The sequence below is a fragment of the Pongo abelii genome, chromosome 1, assembly GCF_028885655.2.
Source record: "Pongo abelii isolate AG06213 chromosome 1, NHGRI_mPonAbe1-v2.0_pri, whole genome shotgun sequence".
Lineage (NCBI taxonomy): Eukaryota > Metazoa > Chordata > Mammalia > Primates > Hominidae > Pongo > Pongo abelii.
Genome location: NC_071985.2, coordinates 175,535,944 through 175,552,613, shown reverse-complemented (window position 1 = coordinate 175,552,613; position 16,670 = coordinate 175,535,944). Strand labels below are relative to the sequence as shown.

At 39.3% G+C, this 16,670-nt stretch overlaps 1 protein-coding gene and 1 pseudogene across 6 annotated transcripts in view; both read right to left on the bottom strand.

Annotated features, from left to right (window-relative positions):
• DAB1 (DAB adaptor protein 1) overlaps positions 1–16,670 on the bottom strand; it is a 1,275,060-nt gene that overhangs the window by 607,642 nt on the left and 650,748 nt on the right. The gene's annotated exons all lie outside the window — the stretch shown is intronic.
• Positions 10,587–11,204, bottom strand: LOC112129389 (small ribosomal subunit protein uS10-like; annotated as a pseudogene).

The following is a 16,670-nucleotide window of genomic DNA, read 5'->3' as shown; positions in this document are numbered from 1 at the left end:
CCGGAAAAATCACAATTCTAACACAATTCCAAGTGTTAGAATTACATGTTGAATATAGCTGTTGATTTTAAAAAATCCATTTCTACCCACTTCCATTAAGTAAATACTGAAAAGCTGTATTTTGAATATAGTTGTTGTTTTTAAAAAATCTGTTTCTACCCACTTCCATTAAGTAAGTACTGAATAATTATTTTAGAAAAGTCATTGTGAAAGGATATCAGCTTTTTGGGGCCCCCAAATCTCTCAATCTAACCCTGTCCTGGGGCTATCTCTAGGTTAATTTAGAGCAAAGCTACAGAAAGGAAAGTGAGCACCTGCTATGTGGTAAGCAGTAGACGCAGCCTTGTCCACAAAGAATCATGTATACTCTCCTTCTCTGGGAGGCTTAGACATGTGGGATAATTTGTCCAGGGTCACACATGAAATGAGCAAGTGGCTGTCCTAAGACTCAATTGCAGGTTCCTCTGGCTCCAAATCCATGCCTTGTGATACGGTTCAGATCTGTGTCCCCCCCACCCCCCAAATCTCATATAGAATAATAATCCCAGTGTTGCAGGTGGGGCCTGGTGAGAGGTGATTTGATCGCTGGTGCGGTTTCCCTTGAATGACTTAGCACCATCCCCTCGGTGCTGTTCTCATGGTAGTGAATGAGTGAGTTATCATGAGATCAGGTTGCTTAGAAACGTGTAGCACCTCCCCACCTCTCTTCCTCCTCCTCTGGCCACGTAGGATGTGCCTGCTTCCCCTTCCTCTTCCGCCATGATTGTAGGTTTCCTGAGACCTCCCCAGAAGCCAAGCAGATGCTGCCATGCTTCCTGTATAGCCTGCAGAATTGTGAGCCAATTAAGTCTCTCTTCTTTATAAATTACTCAGTCTCAGACATTTCTTTTTAGCGATGTAAGAACGGACTATACACCTTGGTTTTATTTGTTGTTTTTTTTCTATGCAAGCCCTCCAGTTTCACTGTCCTTTAACAGGTTCTTGTTCTGCCTTTGTTAGGTTGATTCTCTAGGTATCACTGGGAGGCATAGACCCTCTCCTTGCAGAACTCCAAGGGACACCATTCGCACATTCTTCTGAAAGTCCCGTGTTGAGCTGTGGTGGAGCTCTGCCATCTGTAGTTATTGTTAGGAGGTTTGGCATTGATTTCAAATTCCTAAACATGGCCTGGCTAACTGCTACTCACCTTCAGGTGTTATTTTGTCACTTCCCTGGGGAAGATTTCTCTGTATCCCTGATGGGGGATTAAGTCACCATTTTGTTTACTCTGAGCACCCTAACATAAGATTGTCTTCTCCAGCACTTAGCACAATTAATAATTAATTACTCATATTATTATTTGTTTAATGGCTGTCTCTATATATGCATCCATTTACCGATTTTTTTTTTTTAAAGAGCCGATTACATGCCTGCCAGGTGCTTACTGTCTGAAGCCCTGGGGCTAGAGCAGTGTAGGAGTAGGAGTCCTGGGTGGACTGAGATGTGGTCTGTCTTCCTCCCCATGTATCCTCCAGCCCAGCCAGTGCTTCACCCAGAGCAAGAATTAAAAGAAGGAAGAAAAAAATGAAGAAAGGTTACAACAATATTATTATGTTTCAGCCATATTCCATCCCCTTCCTTTGTGGGCTCTTAAAAGGCTGAATCTAGTCCTATTTATCTCTGAATCTCCAGCACTAAACACAGCGCGTGGATAGAATAGGAGCTCAAAAAATACATACACTATTTAATGAATCAATGAATGATTCAAGCAATCAATTTAATTTGGCATATGCCTTCCTTGTAGGTGTGCCCATTAATTACCAATTACCAATGTTTACATTCCAGTGCCTAACCATTTTTTTGCTGGCTTCTATGAACTCTCTGGGATGAGAGAATTGGTTTCTCAAATGACTTCCTGCATAAATTAGCCCATCTGAAAGTGAGTGTTTATCCCAGGCTCTTTGAAATTCACATCATTCGCACCAACACCCCCGCTCAGCTCAGACAGTTGTTTAATTCCAGTCACCTGGGATTTCTTCCTACCTTTGTTGCCAGCCTCAGCCTAACGCCACTTATCTTATCCACCTGGATTTACATATCAGAAAGGCCTAATCAAAGCCTGCCTGATTGTCACATCCACCCTGGTTACAAATCTGCCATCTAATCAAGAAGCCATACAGCAAATCAACATGCCCTTCTTTCTGAAATCTCTTGCAGAAAAATGGGAGAGCAGGAGTCAGAGCTGTGAACAAGGACGGCAAGAGTCAACCAGGGGAAAAATTCCCTTCCTAGCTGTGTAGCACTGGGAAGAAAGGGACAAGGCAAAATGCTTTGTCTGCAGTTTGATACAACAGTGAGTGTGGGAGAAAAAACTAATGAGCACAAAGTAACACATTTCTAAACTATGGTGCCTAATGGCACCATCCTAAGATTCTCTGGGCCCACAAGGCTATGAAGTTAGAATCAGAGATCCTTTATTTAGTCCAACATCTGCAATGTACATTTTATGAGCTAAGTCAGGTTCTGAGAGATGAATAGCTAACAATAACAGGTAACTTCTACTGCGCCCTTAGAATGGGCCAGCCTTTTCAGGCATGATCTCATTGGGTCCTCACAGCTAATTTTTTCTTCAATACAGAGAAGAAAAAAGAGACTTAGCAATGCCATTTTCCCATAACCATAGAGTAAGTAAGCTGTGAACCCAGGACACAGACTTAGATTATTTGTTCCTTCAGCAAACTAATTTTTTTAAGTCTCCTGAATGGCACATCTTAAACCTTAAAATATGCATACAAGCCACTTAGAGATTTTTAAAAATGTGTTTTCTGATTCATTAGACCTTGGGTATGTATCCACATTTTTATTTATTTTTTATTTTGTTTTTATTTTTATTTTTTTTTTTGAGACAGAGTCTCGCTTTGTCGCCCAGGCTGCAGTGCAGTAGCACGATCTCGGCTCACTGCAAGCTCCGCCTCCCGGGTTCACGCCATTCCCCTGCCTCAGCCTCCCGAGTAGCAGGGACTACAGGTGCCCGCCACCACGCCCGGCTAATTTTTTGTATTTTTAGTAGAGATGGGGTTTCACCGTGTTAGCCAGGATGGCCTCGATCTCCTGACCTCGTGATCTGCCCGCCTCGGCCTCCCAAAGTGCTGGGATTACAGGCGTGAGCCACCGTGCTCAGCCAGTATCCACATTTTTAATAAGCTCCCTGGTGATGCTGCCCATGCACAGACCACAGATAATCCTGACTCTGTTACTCCTTTGCTGTGTGCCCCTTGGCAAATTACTTAATTTCTCTGAGCCTCAGTTTCCTCCTTATAAAATAGAAATGACACTAGAACCTGTCTCATGGGTGAATTTAAACAGTTAAATGACATTATATAAAGCTCTTAGCATAGTCTCTGGCCTACTCAGCAAGGGAGAAAGCAAGCAGCAAGTGTCAGATCTTATGATTTTCATATAATCCATACTGGGCACTGTGCTGGGAATACAGAAAGGAAAAGACACCCTCTCAAGGAGATGCCATCTAGCAGGGAGGCTGGTGGGCTATATGGGCAGTGACAGGGGCAGCTCAGAAGATAACTTACTAGCCTAAGCACAGGAATCAGAGAAAGCTTCTGAGAGACAGTCTTATTTCTGCCACCCCAGTCCACATGAGGGGAAAAAAATCAAGATCGAGTGGCCAGTTGGTGCAGGACACTGCAACAGAGCAGGTTTACATCCAGGGGCTCAGCAGCCTTTAGGAGCTGATATGATCAAAGATCAGCTTCACCAATTCCTGCCAAAGGACTCTTGCTGAGGATTTCATGAGGTCTCAGATTCCCCCTTCCAGGTTCTTGACAGCCATTTGGTTTCTGCCAAGACTCTCAACTCCCTTATATATTAACACAACCTTAAGCCTTTCTCCTGAGTCCCTCCAGGCATGTTTTTATTTTTTTTCTGCACCCCTCTAGCCTTCTAAATTCTACTAGCCACCAAGACCCACCATAGAATTCATACCTGCTAAAAGTGAGGGTTGGTTGCATTTTAAAGCCTTCATTATTAGAGCTGATGCTTCCCGGTTGATTTGAGCTTCTTCTTTTTTTTTTTTTTTTTTTCTAGGAATGAAGCTTAATAATTCTTTTTCTATAATTGAGAAAACAGAAGCTAAAGTGAAATGACCTATGAGCAAGTGGCAGAACCTGTGCTAAAAACATATTTCCTTATGCCCAGCAGGGCTCTCTCTCTCTCACAACCCTCTGTTAGAGAAAAAAAGCACAAAGCAGGGCTACACACTCCACTCTCCCTTCCCTAAGGAATCTCAGAAAGCTGATGAATGCATTTGGCATCCTCTCCAGAAGTGCTGGAAATAGCCTGTTATAGTGCAGGGTCTGGGCCTGGAATTCCACAGCTCTCCCCACGTGGGACCAAATCGACTCTGTCACTGACAAGCAGCAGCGGGAGCTCGAGTAAGTTATAAAATACTGCTGAGCCTCAGTTTTCTACAATGTAAAATGGAGATAATCGTACTTACTGACAGTTGGGTGTGATGATCCAGTATGATAATATATGTAGAACACCTGGAGAGCAGATGCTTGCCTGGTTGTGGGGCATTTCAAGGGCTTTAAGCAAAGTCACTCATTCTCCAGTTCAAAACTTTTGATAACAGGCTGCACATAGCCCTGAGGATGCACATAGCCTAAGGTCCCCAGCCCGGTGCCTGTAGCCCTTTTTAATCTGCACTATACCCTCCCAGCCTCATTGCTCAGATAGCTCCTCCTGCACTCCATTCTGCTCTCCAGCTTTGCAAAGCAATTTCCAGCTTTCTAAGCTCCACTGTCCTGTCTTCACTTTGGTCTGGTGCTTTGCCAGGAGTGTTTGCTAATTCTCTTTCTCCATTTCCTCAACACCTCATGTCCTCTGGTCCTCTAAAGCTCATTTTTCGGGTTTCAGATCAGGTCTCACATTTGATACCTTCTCGAGGAAGTCCTGCCCCACCTCACCCCATCACCAGGCCATGTCTCTGTGCCCGCTTAGTGATCCTACTAGATTGGGGAGCAACTCACTGTGTTGTGCCATTGTCTACTCTTTTGCCATGTCTGCATCCCCCAACAGGACGCAATCTCAGTGCAGACAGGAGCTATATCTGAGGTCTTGTTCACCATCATCTCGCTCACACATTCCAAGGCCTGGTACAGAGTAGGAACTCAAATAATAGCTGTAAATGGAATCGATCAGAATAACAATAACAGTCTTGAGAAAAATAAAAAATGTCACCACTCCAGGGCGAGCAAGACAAATGGGCTTGTCCCATTGTTGAGACGGAAAGCTTTACACAAATAATTTCATTTCCAGCCTTTCTAGAACAAAGCAGGACTTAAAATAAAATAAACCAGCTACCAGGTGCCTGGGAGCAAGGGTAGGGTACCATAGGCAATGCTGCTTGTGGGTCAGGAAACTACAAGAATCCAGCCTTGTCAATGCAAAATGCTTAGAGCCCTGGGGGGTCGGGATGGGTTGAGGCAGGGCCTCTTTGAACCACAGAGAGGAAACCCCTTTCTAAATCCCAGTCACTGAAAGCCAGTGCCTTCCTTTCCTAGCTCCTATAGAACTGAATTAGCATAAGCATTGTCATGTAATGAGTTGTCAGGCTGAAGATGTAATTATTGCAAAGCAGCGAAAAATTTCAAAAGTTGAGCTTTAATGGAAAAATGAGATGGGAGCTCTGGCATTCAAGTATAAAACAAACTTTTTAATATTCATTCCTCCTGCACTCTTTGAAATTCACCTTCAGAGCGCCAAGGTGAACAGGGGGAAAAAAGTTCAATAATTTTCAAATCCTAATTATAATTCATCACAGGTGATTAAACAAGGCTGTGGGTATTTGTTGCTCACCACTTGTTTTTTTTTTTACAGTGGACATTTAATTTTAATTAAAAAGAGAGTTTTTTTTTTTAATGATGCCTAGTGCTATTTTTCCTTTTCCATGCAGAGAGACTCAAATTTTCAATTTGCCGATATTATAAGATAAAAAATACTGCATACATGTTTATGCCTTTTATTTTGCTGGGATGGGGGGCTATCAGTTCATCCACCTTTAGGGTCTCTATACTTCCTGAGGGAGTCAATCCAGACTCCACAGACTGCCTTTCCAGATCTCCATAATTTAGCTGGCATTTACACTTCTGAAATTTCTAAGCTTCAGCTTCTTTATTTGGAAAATGGGGGCCAGGCGGGTGGCTGACACTTGTAATCCCTGCACTTTGGGAGGCCAAGGCAGGCAGATCACTTGAGGCCAGGAGTTCAAGACCAGCCTGGCCAACATGGCGAAACCCCTTTCTACTAAACATGTAAAATTAGCCACGCATGGTGGTAGCTGTAATCCCAGCTACTTGGGAGGCTGAGGTATGAGAATTGCTTGAACCTGGGAGGCAGAGGTTGCAGTGAGCTGAGATTGCGCCACTGCACTCCAGCCTGGGCGACAGAACAAGACTCCTTTTCAAAATAATTAATTAATTAAAAAAATGAAAAATGAGGATGTTAACAATGAGACATATTTTGCCATCCATGGTAGGTACTTTGGGGAAAGTAAGATCATTCTGTCTACAAGCACTTTATAGGACTGATGACTGACCATGAGACCAAGTTAATTATTACATGCTCTCCAAATGTTATTTGTTGTTTTTCTTATAGATAAGTATTTGTTAATTAATTCAACAAACACACTATTTGTGTGTGTGTGTGTGTGTATGAGGCACTGTGCTAATTTCTAGGGTTTAAAAAGAAAAGAAAATGAACCATGTGCCATCTTTCATGATGAGGATTGATTCAGTTTAGACAGGAAGACAGACATGAGAACAAATGGGCCTGATTCCATTTGATTCTTACAGAAATGCTCTGAGGTGTGTAGGAGATAGGATTAGAAGTCTCGTATAGCTTTGTAGCTGTGTAATTTGGGGAAAGTCTTTTAACATGTTGAGACTCAAAATTCATTGCATAAAAAATAGGGTAAATAGTATTGTTTCTACTTTTGATTGCTGTATAAATATTATTTTCCTTTATTTATCATCTTTCCTTCCATAAATCTCCTAATCTGTGCTCAAGTAATACTTCCTAGCTTTTATGTCTATGATTTTCCTTGCCTAAGCACTTTCCACATTTCTGGGTCTGGCATATCTATGCTCACCCTTAAAAAGATAGGAAGTTTTCTCACATTCACAAGAGAATTCAGTTTCCTTGATATTGTTCCCATAATATTTCTCTGTTCTTGTCCTGATTTCAGCCCAGATCCTCTGGTATACGATGCGTCACTGACTCATTTTCCTCCTAGGTGGTGAGCTTCCTAAGGAGGTCATCCTATCCCTGCTTGGAATAATGTTTCTTGGTGAAGGAGAGTTAATGAATGGATGAGGGTGAGTATGTTAGGATTGCATAGCTGCAAGCAACAGAAATGGATTTTGGTTAGCTTAAATGGAAACACGAACTTACTGGGAAAAGACCAGGTAGTTAGAAGTTTGGCAATGAGGCTGCAGGACCAGGCTTATAGAAAGATGAAAACTAGGACAGATTAAGGTACCTAAGAGGCAAGAACTGATAGACCAAAGTCAGAGGAATCCTTTCCAATGTCTTCCCATCAGTGCTACACAGCATTCTAGATTTGAATGCCATGTGTATGTGTGGAGGGGAGTGGGGTCTGGGTCAGCCACCCAGAGCATTGAGGGCAGAGCATCTTCAATGTTAGTCCTTCTGACTGCTCCCAAAGGGAAAAAGGAACTTGAGGTGCTATTTCCAAATAGAGGGGGCATGAGTGCTGGGTGGCCCCATGTAGCAAATGATCACCACAAACTATATGTGAATAAATGAGGGACTCCCCACAGAGAGGGTGAACATCTTCTGAATAGCCCACACTGGAGTGCAATGGAACGATCTCGGCTCACTGCAACCTCCGCCTCCCGGGTTCAAGCAATTCTCCTGCCTCAGCCTCCGGAGTAGCTAGGATTACAGGCATGCGCCATCACGACCGGCTAATTTTGTATTTTTAGTAAAGAGGGGGTTTCTCCATGTTGGTCAGGCTGGTTGCGAACTCCCAACCTTAGGTGATCCGCCTGCCTTAGCCTCCCAAAGTGCTGGGATTACAGGCGTGAGACTTATTTCTGTACCCTGTAGGTGGCACAGTGCCTGTCAGTAAGGGATCCTCTCTATTCATCTTTATTTTGAGATCTGGTCTAGAGTTCTTTTCTGGCAGGCAGTCTTTATTTTCCTATAGCCCGGAAGAGACAACTCTCCCTTGAACACTTAAACTCAGTGCCTTCTATCTACAGCTCTTCTGTCAGACAGTGTGAGGCCTGATCTCATCACTCTGACCATCTAACAATTATCAGTCTTCTTGTTTGATAAATCAATTGAGTGGGGACCACATCAGGCATTAAGGTGTCCCACAACCATCATCCCAGGTGGGCAGGCACAACCGAAGTGCCCTGATCCTGTAGTCCTTTAATTGGGCAAATTTATAGTTGTGCCTTTTACCCCTTCCTATTTTGTATCAGTTTCTGAAGCTTCATTCTCCATTAAGATCAAGTTTACACAAGAGGCTCGAAGCAAAGCAAACTCAAGATGTTTTTGGATGGAACCCAAAGGCCCTGATAATTCACAGGTGAAGAGGATTAATTTCATTGCCATGCTTCTGACACACCCCTTTCAAAGTGGTTTAGCACTGCTGTTTAGTAAATGTTATTCGCCTCCTGCTTCTGGTACCAGCCACAATTGCATATTCATCAGAAGTGTGCGCACAGTATTAAACCCGACCGTTACCACACTTCTCATTCCCAAATCCCTCTATGAATGCTGATACCTGTTTCTCTAGCTGCAGCCATAATTTTCTCAAGGTCAGCACGTGCTGGCGTTTCCCCGGGGAGCTGGGGGCCTCCACTGCCCTGAAGAAGCCATGCGCTGCTGCTTCCTGTCACCTCAATGGGTATGACTCCATGTGACTTCAGTGTGTCTGATGGGAGGTGGTGTTTGTGGAATGCACGCATGCCAGTGAGAAGGCTTGAAGTGAACACTGGAAGTGGAGTCAAAAAAGCTGGTTCAAGTCTAGGCTCCAAAACCTCATGCAAGTTGCTTCTAGCCACACTGAGCTTCAACGTCCTCATTTGTGAAACAGAAAATAAGTTATCTTTGCTGCTGTGTTTACTCAATGAGATTATGTAGGTGAAGGTGCCGTGTCACCTTTAAAAATACGTAGAAAACTAACAGGTTTTGAAATTTATTTCTTGTTTTATTATAAAAGAAACAAAAGAAGAGGAAGCCCATGCTAGCCACATGAAAGAACAGGGGAAACAGAGATGGTCACAGTTTCCTGGTTAGTTCCCAGCTGTGTAAGTTATTCCGGCGGAGACCTCAGACATCATTTTGTAGCAGATACTTCTCCGATGGACTTTTATGAATTACTGACCCACAGAGCCAGAAAATATGGTAATAATAAATACAGTCACTAAGTTTTGGGGTAGCTTGTGATGTCACAGTAGAGAACTCCAACATATTCAACTTCTCCAGATGTTCACTTGAAGCTGCTTCACTAGGGTTCGTGTGTCGGGGAGACGTGGCCACTCCTCTGCATGGAGGAAATGGGACTCCATTCTCAGCAAAGAAGTCCCTCTTCAAAAATCCTGTTCCAACCTGTGATAACTGAACTGTCGCATGTTCTTAGTGTTGATGAGACCCATAGGAGTTGTGTAATCAATTTTTACATATTTTCCTTGCTAGTTGTTACCCAGACCTTAGACCTTACTTGAAATATCCTATCTCTTGTATCTTGGTGGCTTGGACAACTCTTTCCAAATAACATATGATTATAAAAATAAATAATGAAGATAATCCTTAATAATAAGAATTGCCATACATAATATAAAACAGGCTAATGAAATAAAGTTATTTGGGAAGTGGGGTGCACGAACCACTCTGGGGAGATGATGTTTGGAAGAAGAACTTTAAAATGAGAAGGAGACAATGAATCCTGAGTTGAAATAATTTTCTTTCCTCGTATTTCCTACTGTGTTTCCATGCCTAGTGGAGCATCTATCACCATTGGCCTGCTCCCAGAATTATTTATTTCTGTCTTCCCAATAGATTGTGAGAGCCTGGAGGGCAGGAATTATCATTTATCTCCACATTCTTCTAGGGTGTTGGTGTTGCTTGTAGCAGGTGTTCAGTAAATGAGTGCTAAATAAAATGCAAATCATGTTGAGAGTAGATCAGAGGCCTCTGTTTCACATGGCTATTTACCCAGAAACTGTCAAGGGTCTGGCCCTTCAAGGACATACAGTTAACTATAGGAAGAAACCAAATGTGCGACCCATCCTTTACAGCAGTGTTTCAAGTGTTGGCACCAGAGAGAAAATACTGCAGCCCTATTTTAAGTGGAAAAGGCTTTACTGACACATTTTCTTTACTCCAAGTGCAAGTTCCACTTCTTGCCATGGACTGTGTTTTTATGAGACTTCACTTCCATGTTGTCTAGATCCAACAGGTTTCTTACGATCTTAAGAACAATAGAACAACTGAATTCTTTATTCAGTTAGTATCACTGAACACTGATGTTTTCTTCTAAACACAGTTTAATCCCTAAAGTGAAATCTTGATTGATGGCCCTGGGTACCATATTCATGATTTGCATTTTTTTTTTATTTTAAAGAACCAGTAATCAATTTATTAAGACAGTTGACTTAAGTATCTGCAACAGTGCCTTCCACCTCAACTCCTGGCTCAATACTAATGGAAGTAATCTGCTTAACAATCTCAGAAGGACTGTGCAAGTCAAAGAATCACTTGTGGATTCTCATCTGGAAATGACCTCATGTCTTAGAACCTTCACCACAAGGAGTTTTTCTTGTAGTGATTCTCAGAATCTTGGTAGGTTTTCAAACAGGTCCTTTCCCGTTGAGATTCTTTTCCTTTGCTCCTCTGATCAAGTCAGCACATACCATCTCCTGGGATTTTACACTGTGGCTCCTTAGAGTGATTCAAATTTGGCGAATTACCACCTCCGGCTCCATGAGTGTTTTTCCGGTATTTTTAAAAGTCATGGAAGCTGTGTGGCTTCCTGATCAACTTGTTCCTCAGTGAGAGTGAACAGTGGTGAGCCAGGAGCAGGAGTCGGCAGATGTCAGCCCCACACCACTTGTGACCACATCGTCCTCAAAGAGCGATTTGCATTTTTATCTAAAGTTCTTCAGTCAGCCATCCATTCTAATCCTATATATATATACATTATATTACATATATTATATATGAAATACATAGTATGTATGAAATGCGTACTATATATGAAATACATAGTATGTATGAAATGCGTACTATATATGAAATACATAGTATGTATGAAATGCGTACTATATATGAAATACATAGTATGTATGAAATGCGTACTATATATGAAATACATAGTATGTATGAAATGCGTACTATATATGAAATACATAGTATGTATGAAATGCGTACTATATATGAAATACATAGTATGTATGAAATGCGTACTATATATGAAATACATAGTATGTATGAAATGCGTACTATATATGAAATACATAGTATGTATGAAATGCGTACTATATATGAAATACATAGTATGTATGAAATGCGTACTATATATGAAATACATAGTATGTATGAAATGCGTACTATATATGAAATACATAGTATGTATGAAATGCGTACTATATATGAAATACATAGTATGTATGAAATGCGTACTATATATGAAATACATAGTATGTATGAAATGCGTACTATATATGAAATACATAGTATGTATGAAATGCGTACTATATATGAAATACATAGTATGTATGAAATGCGTACTATATATGAAATACATAGTATGTATGAAATGCGTACTATATATGAAATACATAGTATGTATGAAATGCGTAATATATATGAAATACATAGTATGTATGAAATGCGTAATATATATGAAATATATAGTATGTATGAAATGTATTAAATATGAAATATATAGTATGTATGAAATATATATTATATGTGAAATATGTATGAAATATATATTATATGTATGAAATATATATTGTATGTGAAATATATTATATATATGAAATATATATTATATGTGAAATATATGAAATATACATTATATGTGAAATATATAATATATATGAAATATACATTATATGTGAAATATATTATGTATGAAATATACATTATGTGAAATATATTATGTATGAAATATGTATGTATACATATGTAACTTACCTGCACATTGCGCACATGTGCCATAAAACCTAAAGTATAATAATAATAATAATAATAATAATAAAAGAAAAAAGATGTTAATTAAAAAAAAGAAATATATATTATACATGAAATATATATTATATGAAATATATATTATACATGAAATATATAATACATGAAATATACATTATATATGAAATATACATTATATATGAAATATATATTATATATATGAAATATATATTATATATATGAAATATATAATATATGAAGTATATATGAAATATATAATGTATATGAAATATATATTATATATGAAATATATAATGTATATGAAATATATATTATATATGAAATATATAATGTATATGAAATATACATTATATATGAAATATATAATGTATATGAAATATATATTATATATGAAGTATATGTGAAATATATATTATATATGAAATAGATAATGTATATGAAATAGATAATATATATGAAATAGATATTATATATGAAATAGATAATTATATGAAATAGATAATATATATGAAATAGATAATATATATGAAATAGATAATATATATGAAATAGATATTATATATGAAATATATTTTTTATATATATATATATATATATGTAGAGAGAGAGAGAGAGAGAGATGGATTTTCGCCCTTGTTGCCCAGGCTAGAGTGCAATGGTGCAATCTCGGCTCACTGCAACCTCCACCTCCAGCGTTCAAGTCTCCTGACTCAGCCTCCAAGTAGCTGGGATTACAGGTGCCCGCCACCATGCCTGGCTGATATTTTGGTATTTTTAATAGAGACAGGGTTTCACCATTTTGGTCAGGCTGGTCTCAAACTCCTGCCCTCAGATGATCCACCTGGCTCAGCCTCCCAAAGTGCTGGGATTACAGGTGTGAGTCACCATGCCCAGCCTAATCCAATATTTTTCATGATGTATTGGTGAATCATTAAATCAGTTTGGTGAGTTTTGACCAGAATTTTATTTAAATTAAATTGAGTAACAGAAAATATCATAGTCTATCAAAGTTAAAGGTGTGATTTTTTGAGTTGTGTTTGGTTGCATGTGTGCATATACTGGGTCATAGTCCAAAAGGTGTAAAAGTTACTAATGTAAACATTTCTCCAATTACATTCCCTATGAGTCACACATTTTTCTGTATGATGCCTTCATCTTTTATGTGCAAACATTAGTTTTCTGTAATGCCCAATGTGACTTAACATGACCAAACCGAATTCTTTATCTTCTCTTCAAACTTGTTCTTCCTTCTGCCTTCCCTATTTTTAAGAGTTATTGTCTACCCAGTCATGTAAAATCTTTTGAATTTGATCTTGGAAACATACCTAAAATGTATTCCTTTGCATTCTATACAAAAGCCTATGCCCTAGGTCAGCCTCATCATCTCTTGCCTGACCTTTGCATTTCTCCTACCTTAGGTCTTTCTGGTTTGGGCTAAACCCCACCCAGTTCAAATTTTATTTTACCACTCAAATGAACCTTGTTTATGTAAAGAATTTAGTTGCATCATACACATTTATTTCCTCTTTCTCCCATGATCTCATTAAAATTAAAGAACTAACAAAAAGACAGAGGGGATAATGAATGAGAGAGGGCCCATCAGCACATGAGAGAAGTAAGCAAATTTAAGAAAGTCTGAAAGCAGATGGGTGATAGGTCCTGGATTAAACAGTCCAGTAATGACTGCCGGGAGTGGATTCAGCTGACAAGCACAGTCACCAGCCAGGCAGAACCACAGAGGGGTCAGCATTCAGATTTGCCAGGTAAGACAGAGCATGCAACATGGGGCAAAAATAATTGCTGGACAGCCAACGCCCTTTCTTCTTCCTCTACTCCCTTATGCAGCTTATAATAGCTGAAGACCCAGGCATGCACATACCCAGAAAAAATCTCTATATTCTAGGCTACACCTCCCACCCCCTGGGAGATATGACTGTACATATGTGTATACACACACATATATACATACACATATGACATATGTGATATAAAATATATACAAAACAGACTATAAATATATTAAAATTGAATGCAAACACGGACACACACATACACAATGTAATCTCTCTGGGTAAGTGTCTTCAGCTGAAAAGTAAGATCACCTCCAGCTCTGACAATCTATGATTTTCTCTCCCATGTGTAAATTTATGTCTGTTCTCTGGTCATACAACCAACATGCTGTGAAGATATTAAAAAAAAAAAAGAGAGAGAGAGAGAAATGCATTGCTTCCTTGCTTGTGCTTCATCACTGGTAGAATTCTAAAGGAATTTCCAGTAAAGATTTTGAATCCTCATATCTGAAAGCTTGGCAGGCCATGAGTAAAAACCTGCACTTATCAATAGACTTGAGTTATTCTCCTTTTAATTAATACCATCAAACAAATTAGTATTAAATACTTGTGATATGCCAGATGTTGGGCTAAATACTTATGTGTGGGATCACACTTAGTATTCAAACAACTTTTCAGATGAACATTATTATTCCCATTACACAGAGAGGGAAATTAAGGCTCAGTGAGGTTAAGCAACTTCTCAACATCTCAGAGCTCAGCAAGTTACAAATCCAAGTTTCTATATTAAATCTACCAGGTTCCAAAACATATGTTCTTAACTCCTACATTCTACTGGCTGGTGGTTAAGCTCTTCTATTAACTTGAAGTCAATTCACTCTGCCTCTGTTTCCTTATCTGTCAAATAGGGGAAATAGTTCACTCTCACCATCTTTAAGTTATTGTGAAGATATGCGATATTGAGCTTAATTCTGCCTTGATAAAATTATGTATCATGAAAATGCAAGTTATAAATATAAACAGCAATTTGAATGCCTAGGTGTGCCTTACACTCCCCAGTTTAGCTGGGTCCAACTCCCTCAGACCTTACATCAAACCTATTTATACCTTTTGTTCTCAGCGTGGCCCTGATAGGCATTTGCATTTGTAATCCCTGGACTAGAGGCTGGAAGCTTTCCTGAAATAATAAATACAGTCAGTTCTCCATATCTGTGAGTTCTGCATCTGTGGATACAACCAACTGCGGATCAAAAATACTCAGAAAGTAAAATTGATGATCGTATGTGTACTGAACATATGCAGACTTTTTTTCTCATTATTATTCCCTAAGCAATATAGTACAACTATTCGTGTAGTGTTGACATTGTGTTAGGTATTGTAAGTAATCTAGAGATAATTTAAAGGATACAGGAGGATGTGTGTATGTTATATGCAAATATTATACCATTTTATATAAGGACTTTGAGCATCTGTGGGTTTTTGTATTTGAGGGGGATCCTGGAGACGAATTCCCCCACAAATACCCAGGGACAACTTTACAATCTAAAAGGGAAAAAAGAGCAGTCCGTTAGATGGTATGCCTTCATGCATTTTCCTTTACTTGCCATTGGCTACAGAAATGGATCCTGGTTTCCTCACCTGAAAATTCAGGATAGATAGTCGCTAGTTTTTTAAGATTGAATAAAGTAACATGAAGGCACTTTGAAAATTCTAAAAGGCAAAAGAAATCTAAAATGCTATTTTAACAAACAACATATTTGCTAAAGTTTCAGCATTATGTCAAAAAATAAACTTAGAAACACAGACCCCACCATTCTTTTTACACTCCAGATGTTAAAACATCTTGTTTTAGCATACATCTTGTTTAGCATGCATCTCAAATTTATGATCAATTTGTTTGAAACAGTCCTGTTGTATTTAAAAAATAACATACTCTGGACAAATAGAATTATTCTGGACAGGTACAAAGTTAGCACTATTTGGAAATGGCTGCAGGGATGCATATTTACTGGGCACCCACTAATTGCCGGGTACTGGACTAGAATCCTCTGCTAGTATACTCCCTGTGGCTCCTCAGCCCTTGATTCTTGGAGCCCTCCTTCCACTCATTGAACGGTGTTGCTGTTGATCTGTCCTCTCTTCTATACTGAAGAGTCTGCAGTTCAAGACTTGCCAGTTATCTTTTCATTCTGAGCACACAGTAGGCTTGTTAGACACTCCTGTTGAAGTGGAGTGAATTCATCTGTTCCACTAAATAATAGTAAAAGTAGGTCCCAGTTATTGAGCTTTTAAGTCAAAAGCTTCTGATATGCATTAATAATCATTGATTCTTGCTGAGCCTCACCATGAACCAGGCACTAATCTGAGCGCTGTACACATGTTGATTCATTTTAACCCCATGAGAAAGGCATGATTGTCAGTCTTGATGTACAGGTAAGGAAATAGAGGCCCAGAGTGATTATGGGACTTGCCCAATGTCACCTGGCAAAGTTTCATTTGACCCCAGCAGTCTGGTTCCAGAACCTAGGCTTTTAACCAAAACTACACTGCCTTTGTATTAGTTCATTCTCACACTTCTAATAACAAATACCTAAGACTGGGTAATTTATAAAGACAAGAGGTTTAATTGACTCACAT